The sequence below is a fragment of the Podarcis tiliguerta genome (assembly GCF_965153285.1).
Source record: "Podarcis tiliguerta genome assembly, chromosome: 14".
NCBI classification, from domain to species: Eukaryota; Metazoa; Chordata; class Lepidosauria; order Squamata; family Lacertidae; genus Podarcis; species Podarcis tiliguerta.
Window position 1 is genome coordinate 36,083,409 of NC_139547.1, and position 16,859 is coordinate 36,100,267.

The following is a 16,859-nucleotide window of genomic DNA, read 5'->3' on the forward strand; positions in this document are numbered from 1 at the left end:
AGCTGACTATTGGTCTGAGTGGTGTTCCTTCTTTGTGTATCTTGGGGAGGCCGTAGAGTTTGGGGCATCTGGATGATTTTTCTCTGGGGATGATTCTTAGCTGGATTTCTTCACTGATAGGAGAGGCTTTTATTTTGGATTTGGTGGTTTTTTCCAGATAGGTGGTGGGATCTGTTTTTATAGGTTGGTAGGTAGGGTCTTGGAGTAGATTTGATAGTTTTGCTTGGTAGTCCGATGTGTTCATCACAACAGTGGCATTACCTTTGTCTGCTGGGAGAATGATTATGTTGTTGTCTTTCCTCAGGTTGGTGAGTGCTTTCTGTTCTTCTTTGTGTAAATTGCTTCTGGGTGGTTTGCTGGAGCAGAGGATGTTGGTGACTTCAAGTCTGATTTTATTGGCTTCATCTGGATTGATTTTGGTTAGGCTAGCTTCGACTCCGCATATGATGTTTTCCGTGGGGATGCGTCTCGGGGCGACTGCAAAGTTGAAACCTTTGGAGAGTACTTTGGTTTCAGTTGAGGTGAGGATCCTGTCTGATATGTTATGTACTGTTTGTTTCATGGGTTGTTGTGGAGGGTGGCTGGGCTTCTGGCGTTTCTCTAGTTTGTGGAGTTTGTTGGTGTGTGTGTCTGTCTTGTGTGAGGTCTCCGTTTCAGCTCTCCAGACGGCTAGTTGTTTGCATTTGTCCCAGAGTGCAGGGTGGATTTTGTTACAGAGTTTGAGGTGAAGAGTGAGTAGATCTTTGTTGGTTTGGTTTAGTAGGTATCTTTTCTTGTGTAGTTCGTTTCTGATTAGAGATAGTTCAGTTCGTTTCAGGATCCTTTCGGTAGCTGGGGTTTTAGAGTGGAATTTAAGTTGGAAGCATGTGGGAATTAAGTTGTTGTCTCGGCAGTTGCGTAGGAACAAGAGATCACATAAGATGGTGGCTCTTCGGATTTCTAGTTTCTCGTAGGTTCTTGTCAGCTGGAAGGTTTCCTCCCCGTAGAGGTGAGATATTTGCTTTCGTAGATTTTCACGGGTACAGGAATGCAGGTTTTGGTGTCCTCGGGTGTCTTCCCGTGTAAAAGTTGGGGTGTCTAGGCGACGTTTCGACGAGGTCTCACTCGTCATCTTCAGGCTGGTGCTTTCGGCTTCTTGTTACTGGAACAGAGCAGGATCTCAGTGTTTGAGTTCCTATAAATACTGTTGAGGAGGTGTGGTGTATAGCCTCCAATGTTCTGGGCAGAGAGGAGGTTCCCAGGCTAGTGTGCCTTTTCTTCTTTTGTTCCTTAATTACTTGAGGGATATCTTGAGTGATTTCTTGAGTGATTTCCTGAATCCCACTTAGGTGGGTCATTAGGTGTGGATTAGTTGCTAAAGCCTTCGTGTCTTGAACTCTTGAACTTTGTGAAGAGTTTTTCTGAGAAGATGGCTGTACTGCACTTGGTTGTGCTCTGGCTTGGCTTCGTGTATAGGGGCGAGCTGTGGTTTTGTGGCCTGTGCCAGCCAGATCTGTGTAGGGATTGCAGGGGGGTGCAGCATCCGGAGGTGCCACCCTGGTTTGGCTACTGGATGGTGTCTGTAATTTATCTGTGGAGAGGGTCTGGGTTTGGGTCTGGTGTGGTTGATTGGTGATGGCGTTCTGTGTGCCTCTGGATCTGGTGTCAGATTTTGTGGGGAGGGCTAATTTCCAGATGTCTGGCAAGCGGGATGTGTCGTCACGCTTGTTCATGTTGTGAGGGTGTTTCTCTATCTCGATGGCTTCCATGATTATTCTCTTGTGGTGATGTTCCATGTTAAAGAGCAATTTGGAATCTGCAAAATTAATTTCGTGTCCTGTTTCTTTCATGTGTTGGAAAAGAGAGGAAGTTTTTTCTTCTTTTTTGACGGCATTCTTGTGTTCTGCGATCCGTGCATTTATTCGTCTGTTTGTTTGTCCAATGTACGTGGCTGGGCAGACTTTGCAGGGTATTTCATAGACCCCTTGGTTTTCCAACTGAATTTTATCCTTGGGGTTTCTGAGGATATTGGCTATTTTTTGGTTGGTGCAAAAGGCTGTTTTGATATTGTGTTTATGGAGGATTTTGCTAATTTTATCTGTAGTGCCCTTGATATAAGGAAGGAGGGCTATGCCATTGTTTTCTTCTGTGTCTTGGTTTTTGGGGGGTGTTTCTTTTTGGATTAGCTTCGTAACCCTGTTTTGCTGGTATCCATTGGCAATTAACACATTTGAGAGATTCTGTAACTCAGTTGTCAAGAAAACCAAGGGGTCTATGAAATACCCTGCAAAGTCTGCCCAGCCACGTACATTGGACAAACAAACAGACGAATAAATGCACGGATCGCAGAACACAAGAATGCCGTCAAAAAAGAAGAAAAAACTTCCTCTCTTTTCCAACACATGAAAGAAACAGGACACGAAATTAATTTTGCAGATTCCAAATTGCTCTTTAACATGGAACATCACCACAAGAGAATAATCATGGAAGCCATCGAGATAGAGAAACACCCTCACAACATGAACAAGCGTGACGACACATCCCGCTTGCCAGACATCTGGAAATTAGCCCTCCCCACAAAATCTGACACCAGATCCAGAGGCACACAGAACGCCATCACCAATCAACCACACCAGACCCAAACCCAGACCCTCTCCACAGATAAATTACAGACACCATCCAGTAGCCAAACCAGGGTGGCACCTCCGGATGCTGCACCCCCCTGCAATCCCTACACAGATCTGGCTGGCACAGGCCACAAAACCACAGCTCGCCCCTATACACGAAGCCAAGCCAGAGCACAACCAAGTGCAGTACAGCCATCTTCTCAGAAAAACTCTTCACAAAGTTCAAGAGTTCAAGACACGAAGGCTTTAGCAACTAATCCACACCTAATGACCCACCTAAGTGGGATTCAGGAAATCACTCAAGAAATCACTCAAGATATCCCTCAAGTAATTAAGGAACAAAAGAAGAAAAGGCACACTAGCCTGGGAACCTCCTCTCTGCCCAGAACATTGGAGGCTATACACCACACCTCCTCAACAGTATTTATAGGAACTCAAACACTGAGATCCTGCTCTGTTCCAGTAACAAGAAGCCGAAAGCACCAGCCTGAAGATGACGAGTGAGACCTCGTCGAAACGTCGCCTAGACACCCCAACTTTTACACGGGAAGACACCCGAGGACACCAAAACCTGCATTCCTGTACCCGTGAAAATCTACGAAAGCAAATATCTCACCTCTACGGGGAGGAAACCTTCCAGCTGACAAGAACCTACGAGAAACTAGAAATCCGAAGAGCCACCATCTTATGTGATCTCTTGTTCCTACGCAACTGCCGAGACAACAACTTAATTCCCACATGCTTCCAACTTAAATTCCACTCTAAAACCCCAGCTACCGAAAGGATCCTGAAACGAACTGAACTATCTCTAATCAGAAACGAACTACACAAGAAAAGATACCTACTAAACCAAACCAACAAAGATCTACTCACTCTTCACCTCAAACTCTGTAACAAAATCCACCCTGCACTCTGGGACAAATGCAAACAACTAGCCGTCTGGAGAGCTGAAACGGAGACCTCACACAAGACAGACACACACACCAACAAACTCCACAAACTAGAGAAACGCCAGAAGCCCAGCCACCCTCCACAACAACCCATGAAACAAACAGTACATAACATATCAGACAGGATCCTCACCTCAACTGAAACCAAAGTACTCTCCAAAGGTTTCAACTTTGCAGTCGCCCCGAGACGCATCCCCACGGAAAACATCATATGCGGAGTCGAAGCTAGCCTAACCAAAATCAATCCAGATGAAGCCAATAAAATCAGACTTGAAGTCACCAACATCCTCTGCTCCAGCAAACCACCCAGAAGCAATTTACACAAAGAAGAACAGAAAGCACTCACCAACCTGAGGAAAGACAACAACATAATCATTCTCCCAGCAGACAAAGGTAATGCCACTGTTGTGATGAACACATCGGACTACCAAGCAAAACTATCAAATCTACTCCAAGACCCTACCTACCAACCTATAAAAACAGATCCCACCACCTATCTGGAAAAAACCACCAAATCCAAAATAAAAGCCTCTCCTATCAGTGAAGAAATCCAGCTAAGAATCATCCCCAGAGAAAAATCATCCAGATGCCCCAAACTCTACGGCCTCCCCAAGATACACAAAGAAGGAACACCACTCAGACCAATAGTCAGCTCCATAGGCTCACCTCTACAAAATCTCGCTAAATTTCTCGCCAAGCAACTTCAGCCCTATGCAGAATCCATCTCTTCACACGTTCCAAACTCCCTCCAGTTCATAGAAACAATAAAGAAGCAAAACCTACAACCCAATGACCTACTTGTGAGCTTCGATGTTGTATCTCTCTTCACACAAGTGCCCATTAATGAAGCCTTGACAGCCATTCAAAACAAATACAATCCCCCCGAATACATCTTGGACCTGACCAACCACTGCCTAACCAACACGTACTTCATCCACAATGGACAAAGATACAAACAGATAGAAGGAGCACCTATGGGATCACCCCTCTCACCGGTCATCGCTAACCTGTACATGGAACACTTTGAAACCAATGCTTTAGACAAGTCAGAACACAAACCCAAACTTTGGCTCAGATATGTTGACGACACCTTTGTAATTTGGCCACACGGGAAGGAAAAACTGGATAGCTTCCTCACACATCTCAACAGCCTACACCCCAAAATACAATTCACTATGGAAATAGAAGCCAACAACCAACTTCCCTTCCTTGACGTCCTAATCTACAAAAAACCTGATGGCTCCCTAGGACACACTATCTACCGGAAAAAAACACACACCAACCGCTACTTACATGCACAATCACACCACCACCCTGCACAAATAAACTCCGTAGCCAAGACTCTCATCTCCAGAACCAAACGCCTGGCTGACGAAGACCACTTGACAACTGAGTTACAGAATCTCTCAAATGTGTTAATTGCCAATGGATACCAGCAAAACAGGGTTACGAAGCTAATCCAAAAAGAAACACCCCCCAAAAACCAAGACACAGAAGAAAACAATGGCATAGCCCTCCTTCCTTATATCAAGGGCACTACAGATAAAATTAGCAAAATCCTCCATAAACACAATATCAAAACAGCCTTTTGCACCAACCAAAAAATAGCCAATATCCTCAGAAACCCCAAGGATAAAATTCAGTTGGAAAACCAAGGGGTCTATGAAATACCCTGCAAAGTCTGCCCAGCCACGTACATTGGACAAACAAACAGACGAATAAATGCACGGATCGCAGAACACAAGAATGCCGTCAAAAAAGAAGAAAAAACTTCCTCTCTTTTCCAACACATGAAAGAAACAGGACACGAAATTAATTTTGCAGATTCCAAATTGCTCTTTAACATGGAACATCACCACAAGAGAATAATCATGGAAGCCATCGAGATAGAGAAACACCCTCACAACATGAACAAGCGTGACGACACATCCCGCTTGCCAGACATCTGGAAATTAGCCCTCCCCACAAAATCTGACACCAGATCCAGAGGCACACAGAACGCCATCACCAATCAACCACACCAGACCCAAACCCAGACCCTCTCCACAGATAAATTACAGACACCATCCAGTAGCCAAACCAGGGTGGCACCTCCGGATGCTGCACCCCCCTGCAATCCCTACACAGATCTGGCTGGCACAGGCCACAAAACCACAGCTCGCCCCTATACACGAAGCCAAGCCAGAGCACAACCAAGTGCAGTACAGCCATCTTCTCAGAAAAACTCTTCACAAAGTTCAAGAGTTCAAGACACGAAGGCTTTAGCAACTAATCCACACCTAATGACCCACCTAAGTGGGATTCAGGAAATCACTCAAGAAATCACTCAAGATATCCCTCAAGTAATTAAGGAACAAAAGAAGAAAAGGCACACTAGCCTGGGAACCTCCTCTCTGCCCAGAACATTGGAGGCTATACACCACACCTCCTCAACAGTATTTATAGGAACTCAAACACTGAGATCCTGCTCTGTTCCAGTAACAAGAAGCCGAAAGCACCAGCCTGAAGATGACGAGTGAGACCTCGTCGAAACGTCGCCTAGACACCCCAACTTTTACACGGGAAGACACCCGAGGACACCAAAACCTGCATTCCTGTACCCGTGAAAATCTACGAAAGCAAATATCTCACCTCTACGGGGAGGAAACCTTCCAGCTGACAAGAACCTACGAGAAACTAGAAATCCGAAGAGCCACCATCTTATGTGATCTCTTGTTCCTACGCAACTGCCGAGACAACAACTTAATTCCCACATGCTTCCAACTTAAATTCCACTCTAAAACCCCAGCTACCGAAAGGATCCTGAAACGAACTGAACTATCTCTAATCAGAAACGAACTACACAAGAAAAGATACCTACTAAACCAAACCAACAAAGATCTACTCACTCTTCACCTCAAACTCTGTAACAAAATCCACCCTGCACTCTGGGACAAATGCAAACAACTAGCCGTCTGGAGAGCTGAAACGGAGACCTCACACAAGACAGACACACACACCAACAAACTCCACAAACTAGAGAAACGCCAGAAGCCCAGCCACCCTCCACAACAACCCATGAAACAAACAGTACATAACATATCAGACAGGATCCTCACCTCAACTGAAACCAAAGTACTCTCCAAAGGTTTCAACTTTGCAGTCGCCCCGAGACGCATCCCCACGGAAAACATCATATGCGGAGTCGAAGCTAGCCTAACCAAAATCAATCCAGATGAAGCCAATAAAATCAGACTTGAAGTCACCAACATCCTCTGCTCCAGCAAACCACCCAGAAGCAATTTACACAAAGAAGAACAGAAAGCACTCACCAACCTGAGGAAAGACAACAACATAATCATTCTCCCAGCAGACAAAGGTAATGCCACTGTTGTGATGAACACATCGGACTACCAAGCAAAACTATCAAATCTACTCCAAGACCCTACCTACCAACCTATAAAAACAGATCCCACCACCTATCTGGAAAAAACCACCAAATCCAAAATAAAAGCCTCTCCTATCAGTGAAGAAATCCAGCTAAGAATCATCCCCAGAGAAAAATCATCCAGATGCCCCAAACTCTACGGCCTCCCCAAGATACACAAAGAAGGAACACCACTCAGACCAATAGTCAGCTCCATAGGCTCACCTCTACAAAATCTCGCTAAATTTCTCGCCAAGCAACTTCAGCCCTATGCAGAATCCATCTCTTCACACGTTCCAAACTCCCTCCAGTTCATAGAAACAATAAAGAAGCAAAACCTACAACCCAATGACCTACTTGTGAGCTTCGATGTTGTATCTCTCTTCACACAAGTGCCCATTAATGAAGCCTTGACAGCCATTCAAAACAAATACAATCCCCCCGAATACATCTTGGACCTGACCAACCACTGCCTAACCAACACGTACTTCATCCACAATGGACAAAGATACAAACAGATAGAAGGAGCACCTATGGGATCACCCCTCTCACCGGTCATCGCTAACCTGTACATGGAACACTTTGAAACCAATGCTTTAGACAAGTCAGAACACAAACCCAAACTTTGGCTCAGATATGTTGACGACACCTTTGTAATTTGGCCACACGGGAAGGAAAAACTGGATAGCTTCCTCACACATCTCAACAGCCTACACCCCAAAATACAATTCACTATGGAAATAGAAGCCAACAACCAACTTCCCTTCCTTGACGTCCTAATCTACAAAAAACCTGATGGCTCCCTAGGACACACTATCTACCGGAAAAAAACACACACCAACCGCTACTTACATGCACAATCACACCACCACCCTGCACAAATAAACTCCGTAGCCAAGACTCTCATCTCCAGAACCAAACGCCTGGCTGACGAAGACCACTTGACAACTGAGTTACAGAATCTCTCAAATGTGTTAATTGCCAATGGATACCAGCAAAACAGGGTTACGAAGCTAATCCAAAAAGAAACACCCCCCAAAAACCAAGACACAGAAGAAAACAATGGCATAGCCCTCCTTCCTTATATCAAGGGCACTACAGATAAAATTAGCAAAATCCTCCATAAACACAATATCAAAACAGCCTTTTGCACCAACCAAAAAATAGCCAATATCCTCAGAAACCCCAAGGATAAAATTCAGTTGGAAAACCAAGGGGTCTATGAAATACCCTGCAAAGTCTGCCCAGCCACGTACATTGGACAAACAAACAGACGAATAAATGCACGGATCGCAGAACACAAGAATGCCGTCAAAAAAGAAGAAAAAACTTCCTCTCTTTTCCAACACATGAAAGAAACAGGACACGAAATTAATTTTGCAGATTCCAAATTGCTCTTTAACATGGAACATCACCACAAGAGAATAATCATGGAAGCCATCGAGATAGAGAAACACCCTCACAACATGAACAAGCGTGACGACACATCCCGCTTGCCAGACATCTGGAAATTAGCCCTCCCCACAAAATCTGACACCAGATCCAGAGGCACACAGAACGCCATCACCAATCAACCACACCAGACCCAAACCCAGACCCTCTCCACAGATAAATTACAGACACCATCCAGTAGCCAAACCAGGGTGGCACCTCCGGATGCTGCACCCCCCTGCAATCCCTACACAGATCTGGCTGGCACAGGCCACAAAACCACAGCTCGCCCCTATACACGAAGCCAAGCCAGAGCACAACCAAGTGCAGTACAGCCATCTTCTCAGAAAAACTCTTCACAAAGTTCAAGAGTTCAAGACACGAAGGCTTTAGCAACTAATCCACACCTAATGACCCACCTAAGTGGGATTCAGGAAATCACTCAAGAAATCACTCAAGATATCCCTCAAGTAATTAAGGAACAAAAGAAGAAAAGGCACACTAGCCTGGGAACCTCCTCTCTGCCCAGAACATTGGAGGCTATACACCACACCTCCTCAACAGTATTTATAGGAACTCAAACACTGAGATCCTGCTCTGTTCCAGTAACAAGAAGCCGAAAGCACCAGCCTGAAGATGACGAGTGAGACCTCGTCGAAACGTCGCCTAGACACCCCAACTTTTACACGGGAAGACACCCGAGGACACCAAAACCTGCATATATATATATATATATATATAAATAAATAAAATAAATAAATTGTCCAGTAGCACCTTAGAGACCAACTAAGTTTGTTCTTGTTATGAGCTTTCGTGTGCATGCACACTTCTTCAGAAACAGAAGTCACCAGACCTTTATATATAGTGAGAGGGAGGGGAGGGGTATTACTCAGAAGGGTGGTGAGAATGGGTGATTGGCTGATAGGTGTGGTAAACCCGTTGATGACTGTTAACGACTGCCAAGTCCTAGTCTGAAACGCTAAGCACTATATCATGTTGGTTCTCCAAATTCCCAAAATGACTTCTACTTCTGTGTCTTTTGACCCTGTGGAGCAAACTACTTCACTTTTAAATAAAGAAACATCTTTCATGGTTGCCCTTGAAACATTGTCCTATCCCTGTTTTAGTTCTTATTTATTTAAAGCATTTCTGCTCTGCCTGTCTGCCAAGACAGACCCTCGAGGCAACTTACTATCACCCGAAATGATCTACAGTAAAATCTCACAAACATATAAACAAAATGCTTAGTTCATAGCAGCAACGAAACAGCAGTTCCATCATGCTTGTAAAGGCCTATGCAGATAAATACATTTTATCTTAATACCAGAAACCACAGGAGTGGAGAGTGGTGTGGTACTTGGGTCCTGGTTGTGAGCCTGCCATGGGCATCTGCTTTGCCACTGTGAGAACAGGATGCTGGACTACAGGGGCCACTGGCCTGATCCAGCAGGGCTCTGCTTATGTTCTTAAGCTCTCACAGTGAAGGGAAAAGAATTTACTTAAACATCGCTTGCAGAATGGGGCAAGAGATAGATGACCAATGACCCTGGCTCCTTGCAATGTGTAGAGCAGAGGAATAAGATGAGGTTCAGGCTGTTTCCTTGGGAGTACCTTATTTGGGCCCCTTCCAGCTGTGACCAAGCCTATTACCTTCCTCTGACTCAGAGACACAGACAAGCTTCTCCAAGGAGCCCACCACACTCCAGGTCTGGACAGCCTGCATCAGGCTGATGTTAAAAGAGCTGAATTGACTTCCTGTCTGCAAGTGGGCCAGTTTCAAGGTACTAGCGTGCAAAGCCCTGCACAACTTAGGCCTACGGTCATTTAAGGACTGTCTTACTCTGTACACCCCAGGTCGATCCCTGGGCACCATTAGTGGTTGCCTGTGGGCCAGAAGCATGACTCGTTCCCAAGTAAAGTCACACATTCAGTGTTGTGGGCCTCCTACAAGAAGACAGGCACGGGCCCTACTGAAACCCTACTGAAATCTCTGGTCAAAACGTACATTTCAGGAGTCTTTTGCCCTCTTGAGCCCTTCTCAGATGTTTTACTTTAAAAGAGAGAGATTTTAAATTCTTGATTTTTTAAAGGTTTGTTTTAAATTCTGCATATTGTATGTATATTGTTGTGAGCTGCTTTGAGACCCATCTGGTGAAAATAAAAAAATGTTTGGTTTTTAAAAAAAATAAGGAAATGAGGCAACATCGTCTAGAGCTGCCTTAGCAGGACCCCTTGGAGCTGTCCAAGGTCCTGTTCTTGTCTACCCTGATCACTTCTCTAGTGACCTTCAAGCTCCCATGGAACAGGACACCAGAGTGGGGTCTTACTCTGGCTCAACTTTTGTGTTAAGCATACTTGTTTACCATGCTTGGCACTGTCTATGTTCACCTGTGTCTAACATACACAGCAAGACCATGACCAGGGGAGGGATGACAGCTGGGAGGAGCGCAGAAAGAAGAAACGACATGGTACACATGCCTCAGAACAACAAGGGACCTTCATTTGTCCCGGCTGCCACGAAACAGGTCTCTCCCATAGCGGTCACTACGGCCACAGCAGGCACTGTAAGTCTCCAATGGTTTGGCTTTATCCCTGAAGGCACATTCTTCTATTGCCTCCCGAGACAGATGGATGCCAGAAGGTCATTCTTATCTTGATTTTCAAAAGTTTGGGGATCAGCTTAGAAGCTTCACCTCTTATGTCAGCAGCATGAAAACACCGACCTACCTGTTTGTACGGCAACCCTCTTTTGCTGCTTGCTCACTGGAGCCAGTGGTTAGACCCATCTCCCCTTCAGCCTTTGGCAAATTTCCATGATATTAATTTGGTCAGACGGCTGATTCTGCAAGGATCGCCTGGCTGACTTTTCTTTCCTGACCTGGATTTCTTGGCTTCCATTGGTCCCCGCCCCCAAGTCCTGTCTGTTTTCCAGGTTGCTCTGGCACTGTCCACAGCTCTTCATTAGGGCTTGCATTTCCCCTGTGACTTGCAAACCTGGTGTTTATGAGAAAATGAGATGTAAGAAGCTGCCTTGAGAATGAGGCTTGACAGGAGGGTGAATCTATGACAAGGTGGTGAGCTGCGAGGCTGCCTTTTTAATTCTGGTCTTTGGAAGTAATCATGTCTCCCTCTTCTCCCCTCAGTAAATTATTCATTTAAAATAAGTGAGGGATTGGAAAGGCTTAAGCTCATTTAAGTGCTCGCGCCCCCAGTGCAACTGATACAAGCGCTCTATGAAATTGTTTGCTGGGCATTTGTATCCAAAGTAAGCAAAACTATAAGCAACACCTGCCCAGCAAATAAATGGTTTGTCCCAATGGTTAGAAATAAGAAACTCTGGACAGGTACTGGAAACATGCCTTTTACCATAAAGTCATATTCTGTAATATTTGGACTATGGATTCCTATACTGCAGGTAAAACTACTCCATTTTGTACTCTTGAAACCCTTATTTTTGAAAAGTTGAAATGTGTTGAAACACTATAAAACAATTGACATATTTTATTGCAGAATATATGAAGTGATACCAGTTGGGGAGAAAGCTTCACATATGATATACCCTTTTGGAGTTATTTATGACTCAAAAATATAGCAAATCTTGTGTTTCACGTACAAATCTAAACTTACAAAATTCACAAGTTTGAATGTATAGGTTTATTGGTGTTTGGATTTGGAGATGTCTAAAGAATGTGAGCAGCATTCGAGACCATATAAAGCTGAATTTCTAATCTGATTTTTCACTCTTTACTGCAACATCTTCATAAGAGTACTTCCACAACCTGTTAACGTTGTTACTATATTGTAGCAAGTTTCAAATTAAATGGATAAACATTCTGGACAATGATGAGGTCCAGCAATGTGGTGTGAAAGGAGACCTGTTTTCAACACCACCTGCTATTTTTTGCTTAAGGAAACTAAAGAGTGTTCTGTTATAGAATGTGTTATTAAATGTAGGGGAGCTTAACTGACAGCAGCAATGCTGGGGCAGCGGCACACACCCATTTTAAATATTTATTTTGGCACAGAACAGGAGTTCTACCTCAATGGGAGTTCTTCTGAGCCTGTAAACAGCATGGAATAATTGAATCTATATTGTAAATGCATGCATTTAATAAGAAGTCATGTATGTATAACAGGATGTATACTGTACTTAGGGGTACAGACCTGGGTGGGAGTTAAGGCACATGCAAACAGAGACACATAACTCAGTTGCCAGAGTGAAATCGGATGAACGGGGTAAGAATGGCCACAAGAACCTAAAGAGAATTGACTGGTTTTGGGGAAAAGGAGGAAATTGATCACAAAGCAGTGCCTATGTGTCTGAGTAGATGGAAGAAGCCCCAAATTTCATTTTATCTCACTAAGAGGTGATGCATACTTGGGGACACACTGGATACACACACACACACACACACACAGGGGGGCGGGTCTGAGCTGGCAGTGACTAAACAGGAATGAGATATTGAGACTGTTGTAGACAGATTTATAGGAATTTTTTTTTTTTAGTTTTTTGTTGGCAACTAAACAGAACACTCAAAATAAGGAAGATTTATGGAAACTTTGACTGAATATGCAGCTCCTGTGAAAACTGCGTATTCCTGTAGAGGATAGTTGGGAAAGGAATCTCAGATAAAGCTGCTAATAGCATAATACCTTCATACAAATCTGGGGTGTGACCACACTGTGGAATACTTGGCTGCTTCACCTCAAAAAAGGATACTGCAGGGCTGGAAAAGATGCAGAAAAGAACTACCCAAATAATTAGTGTGGCATGGTTTGGCGAAAGTAGATAGAGAAAAGCGCCCCCCCCCCGAAATGGAGGAGTGGTAGATGCAGCTACAAATCCCATTATTAAACTACGTGCTCAAAGAAACAGTGGTAGCCATGAACTTATACAGCTTTAAAAGATTAGAAGAATTTGTGAAGGATGTTCTGCTTGTGAGTTTCCAATAACTGAATAGCATTTGGTTTGCTCCTATGAGAAACAATATGTTTGACTTGATAGGCCTTTTGCCTGATCCAGAAGAGCTGTTCATATTCTATGTAAGGGGCCCTTGGGGATCATTTTAGAGTCAAAGACAGGGTAGAAATCCAACTAATGCTATTCCAAAGAGTTTGAACACCATATCCTGTTTTTCCTGAATGCATCCTACCTGAGGCCAGTACTCTTCTAAATGGGATGGGGGAAGGGGTTGAACTCCACATTTTAATTTGTTTTTATTGGTATTAAAAATGCTCAGAATTAAGGGCACATCTTATATAGACTATTTTGATTCTGTTATGTTTAACTGTAACAGAATTGAAAAGAAAACATGAAAGATGAATGTCATTTCTAACAATCAGTGGTAGCTTCTCTTTAATAATTGCAAGTTGTACATTTTCTTCCATATTATCAGAAAGGCTCCATTATAATAAGAACATAAGAAGAGCCTGCTCACTTTCCCCTAAGGTCTGGATTTTTGGTCTTTTGGTTGGAGAATTGCATCACAAAATTCAGAGATGTATGAATTTCAAGGGATGGCTGTGCTTTGGAAAGTGTGAATTTGACAGATTCTGCTTTAAATGTAAAGTGAATTGAACTTCTCTCTCCCATCCCAAGGTAAGCTGCTGAGTCATGGCTGTTCGGATACATTCCCAACCTGAACACTGGTACCATACATGCCAAAAGCAGTGCTGCAAACCCAGCATGGGACAAAAAAGTCTGAATGCCTTGAAATCACAATTTGATCGCAAAGCCATCTCCTCATCCTCCTGCATCCTTCATACCAAAACCTGTTAGCTTCACCAATAATGCCTTCTCCACAATCCTTACATCACCTCTTCTTTCCTTCTCTCCACTTTAGACTATCTTTGCTTGGCTATTTTTCTTAATGCTCAGCTTAGTTAAATGAATGTAAACAGTAGGATGTTCTTTAAAAATATTACAAGGTTTTGGTACTTCTTCTGAAGAAGGAAGCTGACCCAGTAAGAACTGCCCCCTGAAGTTTTATTTCTTTGGGGAAGTGGCCAGGTGGGAAGCGTGAAACACAGTAAATGGAATCAATGCATGACTGAGCCAGAAATTGTGGGGAGAGAGGATGCTGGCACTGTCATCCCTTATCGCTGCACATTCCTGTTCTTCTCTAGGTTGAGAGCAGGAAGGTACAAATGGAGGAGGATGTGGATGACTAAGGAAGGGCAATGATGAATGAGTTTCTGTGATCTGATGACTGAGAGTTCAAGGAAAGGGATCATGCTTCCTTGTACTGCATGTGTCAAGGAAACTCCAGTGCTGTGGTCAAAATAAAATGTTCACAGGAATAATATTTACGTAACAGTGTTTGTTGTAAAGCTGCCTAACCAGTGTGCCTGCTCCTGAAGCAGATATGTTGGCCATTGCAGCATTTGGAAATTTGTGTGACCAAATTTTTCACACTGGCTGCTTCAAAAGTGTCTGTGGCTTTCTGTCCGTAACTACTGCTGTTTCTTCCCCAATGAGCAGCAAAATATGTTCGAGTGAGTGAGAAATTTTAGACTGCACTCTCCTCCAGGCAAAGACCTATTTTCCTGCACTACACACATGGATTGCACTATATAAATAATGAGTGTTGTATCCAAGGAGGTTCTACTCAGAGCGCACCTGTTGAAATTAATAACCTAAGTTAGCTATCACCATTATTTTTAATGGATCTACTCTGGGTAGGACTAGCAGTGGATGCAGCCCCCAAATCATATTATATGAAATTCACAAGGGAAACTCTCTTCCTTATTAAATAGAAAGGTTAGCATTTTAAAAAAACAACACTTATTGATTAAAATCGGCTCAGACTGCAGGACTCCAGTTACTCTGAAGCTGAGGTGGCCATTTCCTTAGGTGGGCTTTTGATGTAGAGGCTTGATGCTAAGCCCAACAACACTCTCCAGCTTGGAAAAAAAGGATTGGGGAGAAGTACTGCACACCTTGGGTTAAAGGTCACCAATTTTTTCCACCCTCTAACTGCACTTGTCACCTAAACTGCATTCACAGTGCAAATGTTTAATTGTCATGTTTATCTAATTACCTCTGGGTCAAAGAGCACTGAAAGATTGCCCTGGGCTAGGTGAAGAAACCACTGCTGCATTGTGAAACCACCACTAATGACGGTGAGCGAAGGCGGCAAGGTACAGAGTGCAAGCACAAAGTTGTGTAACAGTCAGGTAGGGAAAGTACAGACCATAAGCTATGAAATGAAGATGTCAAAAAGGCCTTGGCTGCTTTTCTCAGCATGTTGTGAGGAGAGTTTGAATTACTGCTTGATTTAAACTCACTCTCTCTCTCTCTCTCTCTCTCTCTCTCACACACACACACACACACACACACACACAGAGAGAGAATTTACAGGAGAACCTACTTCTAACTTTACACTGCATCCTTTCCTAACCCAATTCCATCTCCTGGATCTATCTTTTCCACTTGTGGCTCAGATGGATTCACTTGTTAGGAGTGCCCTTTACTAGTTACAGCTGGTACCCCAGCTGTGGCTGCTCTTGGACAGAGATGCTCCCAGGTTAGTGAAAGCTAGTGTACATCCTTTGACGTATGTACTTTATCATAGGTATGGGGGACCTCTGGCCCTCCAGATGTTGAATGGCTACAACATCCATGATCCCAGATTATTAGCTATGGTGGTTAGAGCTGACGGGAAGTGAACAACCTCTGCAGGGCCACAGGCCTGCCTTGCTATTTATGATGACAATGTATCTTGCTTATTTAAATGAGAGGCATAACCAGGAAATGGCAATGGTGTCAAATGAGTGTGGCCAGGAGGAAGGGTGGGGCTACAAGTCAAAAACTTGACAGTACCTGCAATATTACTTTTCTTATGCTACTGCTGTAATAGATGAAGAGGAAAGAGGAAAGAAGCTAACAGCTTTTCTTTTTCTTCTTCCTGTTCCGACAGACCTGTGAACTCAGCCTCTTTGGTAACTGCTGGAGCTAGCTTAGCTGGTTGATCAATGTGATTAACAATCTAAAGCCTTAGCTGAGTGTCTTTCCAGTTCATTGTTTGAGGTAGCTAACCAGCAGAGATAATAATGTTGGGAAGTGGTGAGGGCTAAGGATTCATCAGCAGGGTGGGAAGACTTGTAAGTTAAAGCAAGCCAGTAAATAAAATTAATATAAGGCATCTAATACGTTAAAAATAGATGTTGAATTCATTGTAATGACATTCATTAACATTTTAACATCATTTAAAAATATGCCAAGTGCCTGCCAGTCACCCACATGCCCTTTCCATTTATTGATTTGGAAAATGGAAACAAGTAGGAGCACTGCTGCCAACAATCCCCTCCCCCCCCCCCCGGCATACACCTCCTGAAGTAAAACAATTAAAACATTTTTTCTTGTAAACATTAGCTGAATATTCTAGGAAGGGGGTCCGCAATGTTACTGATGAGGCAAATCCTGCTTTTCCCACTACTTCATAGGTTGCATCAATGCTGCATGTG

At 43.7% G+C, this 16,859-nt stretch overlaps 1 long non-coding RNA gene across 1 annotated transcript in view; it reads right to left on the minus strand.

The window, feature by feature from the left end:
* Positions 1-16,859, minus strand: part of LOC310663987 — a 32,736-nt gene that overhangs the window by 11,515 nt on the left and 4,362 nt on the right. The window contains exon 2 of the long non-coding RNA XR_014504718.1: positions 10,399-10,443. This is a non-coding gene — a long non-coding RNA (uncharacterized lncRNA). The remainder of the gene's footprint in view (positions 1-10,398; positions 10,444-16,859) is intronic.